The sequence below is a fragment of the Vigna radiata genome, chromosome 4, assembly GCF_000741045.1.
Source record: "Vigna radiata var. radiata cultivar VC1973A chromosome 4, Vradiata_ver6, whole genome shotgun sequence".
NCBI lineage: Eukaryota > Viridiplantae > Streptophyta > Magnoliopsida > Fabales > Fabaceae > Vigna > Vigna radiata.
In genome coordinates, this window is record NC_028354.1 from 776,797 (window position 1) to 785,029 (window position 8,233).

The following is an 8,233-nucleotide window of genomic DNA, read 5'->3' on the forward strand; positions in this document are numbered from 1 at the left end:
TTGTTCAAGTTAGTGGCATTATCAGTGATGATCCTGTTAGGGAGCCCGTATCTACAAATCAACTCCCTTTTTATGAACTTGGTCACTACCTTTCTAGTCACATTAGCATAAGAAGCAGCCTCAACCCACTTGGTGAAGTAGTCGATTGCGACTAATATGAAACGGTGTCCATTTGACGCCTTTGGCTCTATAGCCCCGATGACATCTATTCCCCACATCGAAAAAGGCCATGGTGCAGACAACACGTTCAAGGTTGTGGGCGGCACATTGATATTATCTGCGTACACCTGGCATTTCTCACACTTTCTCACATGTGTACAACAATCATTTTCCCTAGTCAACCAAAAATACCCCACTCTCAGTATCTTCCTGGCCATTGAGTGCCCATTCATGTGCGTGCCAAATGTACCCTCGTGCACTTCTTTTAGTATCAGCGCGGCTTCTTTTGTGTCCACACATCTGAGAAGGACCAGGTCATGATTTCTCTTGTATAGAACATCCCCATTTAAGATGAAGCTACCAGCCAACCTCCTTAACGCCCTTTTATCGTTTTCAGATGCCTTCTCTCGATATTCTCGGGTCTTAAGATAATGCTTGATATCAAAGTACCAAGGTTTACCATCTACCTCCTCCTCGATAAAATGACAATACGCTGGCTCCGCATGACTTTTTATTTCGATCATTGGCAATTCTGCATCTTGATCAACTTCAAACATCGGTGACAAAGTAGCCAACGCGTCTGCTAATTGGTTATCTTGTCGCGGTATATGATTAAACGTGATGGAATCGAAATACTCAATTAATCCCCTGATGTAAGTTTGGTATGGAATTATTTTTTTATCCCTAGTCTCTCATTCTCCCCTCAACTGGTGGATGACCAAAGCTGAATCTCCATATACATCCAGAATTTTTGCTTTAGACTCTATTGCTGCTCGGATACCCATAGCACAGGCTTCATATTCTGCGATGTTATTCGTGCAATTAAAACATAGCCTTGCAGTCATTGGTATGTATTGATTCTTAGGAGAGATAAGCACTGCCCCTATTCCATGCCCCATTACATTCGAGGCTCCATCGAATAATACCGTCCAGGCTTTTTCATTTTTGTCCTCTTTGTTCTCAGCAAATAAAGCCATGATATCTTCATCAGGAAACTCAGGTTGCATTGGTTGATAATCACTAATGGATTGATGGGCTAAATATTCCGCTAAAATGCTACCCTTGATAGATTTCTGAGTAACATATACAATGTCGTACTCCGATAGTAGCATCTGTCATCGAGCTATTCTTCCAGTGAGAGCAGGCTTTTCGAAAATATACTTGATAGGATCCATTTTAGAGATCAACCAAGTTGAATGACTCAACATGTATTGCCTTAAACGATGAGTAGCCCACGCCAGTGCACAACAAGTTCGCTCTAACGACGAATATCCTTGTTCGCAATCTGTGAACTTCTTGCTCAAGTAATATATGGCATGCTCTCTTTTCCCGTTTTCATCATGTTGACCCAATACACAACCCATTGAATTATCCAATACGGTTAAATACAAAATGAGCGGTCTTCCTAGCACAAGTGGACGCAATACAGGAGGATCTTGCAAGTACTGTTTGACCTTTTCGAAAGCGGCTTGACAATCTTCATTCCAGACTACAGCCTGATTTTTCCGTAACAACTTGAACATTGGTTCACAAGTAGCGGTTAATTGGGAGATGAACCTAGCAATGTAGTTCAATCTTCCCAGAAAACCTCGAATTTCCTTCTCTGTTCTAGGTGCAGGCATTTCCATTATCGCTCTTACTTTGTCAGGATCAACTTCTATCCCTCTTTGGCTGACAATAAAGCCCAACAATTTTCCAGACTTCACTCCAAACGTGCATTTGGCAGGATTTAACCTGAGCTTGTACTTTCTCAGTCTCTCAAATAATTTCCTTAGATTGAGAATATGCTCCTCTTCTGATTCCGACTTTGCAATCATGTCATCCACATAAACTTCAATTTCCTTATGCATCATATCATGAAATAGTGCTACCATCGCTCTTTGATATGTTGCTCCAGCATTCTTGAGTCTGAAAGACATCACCTTATAACAAAATGTTCCCCATAATGTGATAAAGGTCGTCTTCTCCATATCTTCCGGTGCCATTTTAATTTGATTATATCCCGAGAATCCATCCATGAATGAAAATAACGAAAATTTGGCCGTATTATCAACTAGAGTATCACTGTGTGGTAACGGGAAATTATCCTTCAGACTTGCACGATTCAAATCACGATAGTCAACACACATTCGAACTTTTCCATCCTTCTTAGGCACTGGTACAACATTCGCTACCCATTGTGGGTATCTTGCCACAGCCAAAAATCCTACGTCAAATTGCTTTTGGACCTCCTCTTTAATTTTTAGGGACATTTCCGGTTTCATTCTTCTTAGTTTTTGCTTGACTGGAGGGCATTCTGGCTTGAGTGGAAGCTTATGCTGCACAATATCGGTATCCAGACCCGACATGTCATTGTAAGACCACGCGAACACATCTTTAAGCTCCTTCAATAGGGCACACAATCTTTCTCTCACTCCAGTTTTCATACTAGCACCGATTTTCACTTCCTTTATCTCATCCTTCTCTCCCAAATTGAGTATTTCAATCTCCTCCTGATGGGGTTTTATCTCCTTAGATTCTTGTTCCACTAATCTCAACAATTCTGGAGGGGGTTCCACATCATCTTCGAAATCATCTTCCGTATTATTGATAGGGTGCTCAAAATTAGGAACATTGATATCGTTATTTTCAAAACAATCATTGTCACATATTGTATTCACATTAAGCATCACGGCTAAATCCAGTGTTTCCCAATTGTTGAGTTGGGTATCAGGGGAGCAAGCCCACACAAAACTCGAGCTTTGAGGCTTGTCTTCATCCTTCACGGCTGCTACCTGGCCAGTGTTGATCCACCCAGCACTGCGGAAGCTTTCCTTGATGTCACCAATGTGGATTTTGTTCTCTCTGGGTTCTCGTCTTTTCGCGCGGGCTAGACTGCGTTCTCTTCTTTCTTCAATCATCCTTTTCCTGTCTTCCTTGGTAGGCTTGTACCCCAAGCCATATCTGTTCTTGTTTTCAACGATTTCTAGAGGGAATGCTCGCCCCTGCCGATATTTGCCCAAACCTTCCCCATATATATAGCCCTCTTTCAGCATAATTTTTGCCATCATAATAGAAGCACATCATAGATGAGGATTTACTGGAAACGGCTCCACACAAGCATTTCCCACAATCTCCAACGATTGGAAGGCTGTCTCGAGAGCTTCTTCAGCCGCCTCGATGTAGCGCGTGGATGATGGCCCACTCTCAAGAAGATCCTCTTCTCCTGATACTATCCCCAGCTTATCTCCCATCACATATTTCAGCTTCTGGTGTAGTGTAGAAGGCACAACTCCAGCCGAATGGATCCATGGGCGCCCCAACAGACAACTATAAGCTGGCAGGATATCCATAACCTGGAATGTTATTTGAAAGACGCATGGGCCAACTTGCACTGGTAATTCCACTTCTCCCATCACCTCTCTTTTGCTACCATCAAACGCCCTCACAATCATTGAACTTGGCTTCATATGCATTCCTTCGCAAGGTAGCTTTTCCAAGGTTGCTTTCGGCATGACATTCAAAGAGGAACCATTGTCCACTAAGACACGCGCTATAACATGATCCAAGCATTTCACAGAGACGTGAAGAGCCTTGTTATGCCCTCTTCCCTCAGCAGGTATCTCTTCATCCGTGAAGGTGAGATAATTATTAGCAACAATATTGCCAACAATACCCTCAAATTTATTCAACGAAATACCTTGCTCTACGTGAGCCTCACTGAGTATCTTCATTAACAACTTTCTGTGCGATGCAGAATGCATGAGCAAGTCTAACAAGGATATACGAGCAGGCATACGGTTTAACTGTTCCACCACCTTATATTCACTTTGTTGTATGAATTTTAAAAATTCACAAGTCTCTTCTTCAAACACTTCTCTCTTATCTTCCTTGTCGGGGACCTCCTCTGTTTGTGCACTCTTCCCCTTTAAGAATTCTTTTGCCTTCGCGGCCATCGTTGCTTCCTTATCACTAGCTCTTTCTCGTGCCAACTCTGGTGGTGTGAAAATTCGACCACTCCTCGTCATTCCACCTATGCCTGATATGTTTTTGACGGCAGGATCAACACTTTGTGCTTCGTCTAATGCATGTGTCCCATATCTCCATGGGATGACTTTTTCGTTCTTGTAAGGAAAAGGGGTTTGTGCACGGATAACAATGGGCGACCTTCCTTGAGTTGGTGGTATAGGGGTAGTCCTAGTGAAACGAATCACCAATGGTTCTGGTAAAGTTATGCCGAATTCATCACCAGTTTGTGCAAATACTTCCTCCTCCTCACTCTTGTAGCATACTTGCATCAGACCACGATCTAGCAGGTCTTGCAGAATTTCCTCAAACTCAACACACTCCTCAATAGAGTGCTCAGCATTTGGGTGGAGCGCGCACGCCATACTCCCATCATAATCGCCTTTCAAGATACCCACTTTCAGCAATGCTTCCAAAATAAACCTCCTGGAGCTCCTGACTTCTCTCACATTTCTCACCAACTCATGTTCTTTCACTTCGACAGCATTCGTCGAAGCACTTCCATGCCCAGATAAAGGATTGGCCTCGATACTAGGCTTATCTTCTTGAAACTTTAGCCACCCAGAATCGATTAGAGTCTGCACTTTATGCTTAAAAGCCAGACACCTCTCAGTGGAATGACCAACGACCCCTTCATGATAACTACATTTTGCATTTGCATCATAACCTCATGGGTACGGAGGCTACATAGGCTTCAGGGGACAAATGACAACCAGACCCTGTTTGATAAGATGAGGCAATAATTCCGTATAAGTTGTAGGAATTAGGGTAAAGTTAACATAATTTCTTTCCTGGTTCCTTCTTGGATAAGTATTTGGACCCACATTCATATTGGAACCTACATTTGCCCCTCCCCTCCAATTATTCGTCGGGATGTATTGCGGTTGATAGTACCCTTGTTGTTGCTGAGGCCTAATTTGATGACCAAATGACGCGTTAGCTGCATGTAGATGTTGACCCAAGTATGGTCGATAGTTATGAGTGGGAGCCTAACCTCTCCACATGGGGGTCGCAGATGTTGCATGCACATCTCCTTCCTTTCTTTTTCCTGGGTTGAAACTGGGTTTTTTGGAGTTTGCAACCACTGACGAGCCATATGCGATCTTCCCATTTTTCAACCCGATCTCTATTCGTTCACCTATTACGATGATATCGGCAAAATTTGAAGATACATTCCCCACCATATGTTCATAAAATGGTGGTTGGAGCGTATTTACAAACATTGCCACCATTTCTCTATCATACAAAGGTGGCTCAACTTGTGCAGCCAATTCCCTCCACCGTTGAGCATATTCCTTAAAAGTTTCGTTGTCCTTCTTTGACATGTTTTGTAGTTGTAAACGATCTGGCGCAACATGTGTATTGTATATGTACTATTTCACAAAAGCATCTGCCAAGTCCGCCCAACAACGAATTCGAGACGGCTCCAAATGGGTATACCAGTTTAATGCTACTCCAGCCAAACTATCTTGAAAAACGTTGATGAGCAGCTGCTCATCATAAGCATATGCAGCCATCTTTCTGCAATACATGGTCAGATTGCTCTTAGGGCATGTATTTCCCTTATATTTCTCAAACTCTGGCGCCTTGAACTTATGTGGTATTTTTACGCCAGGAACCAAGCTCAATCTGGCAACATCTCCGAACCCATAACTTTCGAATCCCTCAACAACCCTCAATCTCACCTCCAGGCTCTCCAGTTTATCCTATGCTCCGTCGACATTACTAATTACCCCTTGGAACGAAGTATGTGGTACAACTTTGGCAGAAAAGCCTTCTCCGGTAATCACATGAGGCACCGGAGTTACTCGTATTCCATCAGACGTGCTTGCATTCATTCCTTCACTTACCATGGGTGCGGACATTACAACAGGTCCCTGAGTACCGATTGGCGGTACGTTGGCAGTGGTAGGGAAAGAGAATGAAGCATGCTCCGCTTTTGTGTATTCTCCCACGGGTGGAGTGTAGTCTGTGGGTAATCCGTACATTGGGAAAGGAACAGATTGGCTCCCATCATTGAATAACGGAGGGTAATATTGAGCACTTCCCTCAACTTGCGCAGGCGTAGCCCCTCTAGTAGTCTTCAGAGCTTCGAGAGCTGCCAAAATCTGGGTCATCTGATCCTTCAACTGGTTGACATCAGCCTTAATAGATTCGTGCCACTGCTCCCAGTTCTCCATGACCTTTGAGTTAGCTCTGGTCCTGTACAGATGTCGTGGAAAATTTGTCGTTGTTCTCTCACTTGTACTGATGATTATTTTTATTAAGTTAAATTANATAAGGATGAAAAATGCAAAACAAAAGAAAACATGATGCATGCTAGTGATAAGTGGAAATCACAGGATGACATTACTGATGGAAAATTAACACAAGCCGATACCAAAAAAACATCCCTTATCTTTCATTTAAAGAAAATTTGATTCATTACATCGTCTAAGGAACAAAACACGCAATTCTGATGTACATCAATTTCGCGCCCCGACAATGAAAGATTTCATTTCTCCCACCAACCATTTACAATGATTAATAAACAATTCTATTTCCGCTGATGGGTTACGAAAATGAGTACTTGCTTCAACATTCGACACCATCCTGGGAATGTCTTCAATTGCCTCATTTGCCAAAGCAGCCAAATGAGAGAAGCTTTCTTTCCAATGCTTTACAGTCGTTTCTTGCTCTGCGATGTTCTCTTTCATTCGCTTTATCAAGGCCTGATGCCTTTCTTCAAATTCCATCGACCTCCATCGCTCTTCCTGCTCCTTGATGTAATCCTCCATCTGCTTTAACATGGCTTGATACTCATTTTCAGCTTCTATCAACTTCCAGCGCTCCTGATTCAACTCTGCCTCAAATGATGTAGCCATCTCCTTCATTTGATGCCCTGCTTCTTGTACTTGGACTTGCGCTTCTCTTAGTCTTTTTAGGGCTTCCCTTTTATCTCTCCTCGCTTCTTCATAGAGTTGTTTCCACTGCCTGCCTTCTTCTAAAGCCACATTCTTCTCATTCACCCTCATGGATATTTCCTTATTCGCGGCTGCAAGATCCTGCTTCACTCGGAATGTATAATCCCTCTCAGCCTTCTGGCTTTTGACAATGTTTTCATAAGCCTGTGACTTTTCTTCATTATCATTCCTCATATCCAAAAGATCATTGCGCGCCCTCTGTAATTCGTTTTCCAACCTAGCATTCCTCACCCTCAATTTCTCCATCTCAGCCTTTAATTGTTTCACCTCTTCACTTTCTGGGGCTTGGGATGGTCCTTCATTAGCAGGTTGATTACTAATTGGCTTGAAAGGCAACTTGACTTCTTTTACCCTCTCCAGAATCCAGGTGTGATAACTAACCCTGCTATCCATCACTCCACTCCTCAAGTCCTTCTCTTCTCGAACAACGTTTTCCCACGCGTTTTTAACCTTTCTTAACAGTTCAATGAAATGCCCGTCTTCATAATAAATGAATAGGGTAGCAAGATAATATGATGAAGGTGCCCCTCTCATGGGATGCCTAAATTGTCTTTGAACTAAAAGGGGGTTGTAATTGATACAGTACCGAGCACCTATGAGAGGCACATTAGGAAAGCTACCACAGTGTTGTATAGACAATTTATTTCCGAGCCAAGGAAGGCGCCATTTTATACTTCTTTCGCTCAAGCCAACAAAGAATCGGGCCCAATCGTTTCCTCCCTTATCTTTAAGCCCTTGGTGTAACAAAGTCTCCGACAGGCTCTTGACGTCGACCATCTCCTTAAACACGCGCGCTGTCATCCATGTATACAACGCCGGTAAACAACAAAGAATTTTCTTTCCTTTTCTCTCCTGGCAAAAACTCAAGGTTCCATAAACATCCGTAAGAACTGCCGTTACAGGATTTTCTGATCTTGTTTTTCTTGCTACGAAGACGTCTATTGCGGTGTAATCCACGAATTCTTCTATCTTGGGAAACAAGACAATGCCATATATGGTGAGGGCTAATACATCCATGAAAGTTTCCCAATCTTCTTTATCAGCCAGGTGATGTAAGTACTGCTCCAGATATCCCTGTGACAACCCATGCAATTGATTCCTCATCA

General features: G+C 42.9%; 1 pseudogene; it reads right to left on the minus strand.

Moving 5' to 3' along the window:
* Nucleotides 1-6,941, minus strand: part of LOC106758223 — an 8,008-nt pseudogene extending 1,067 nt beyond the window's left edge.
* Nucleotides 6,942-8,233: the final 1,292 nt, after the last annotated feature.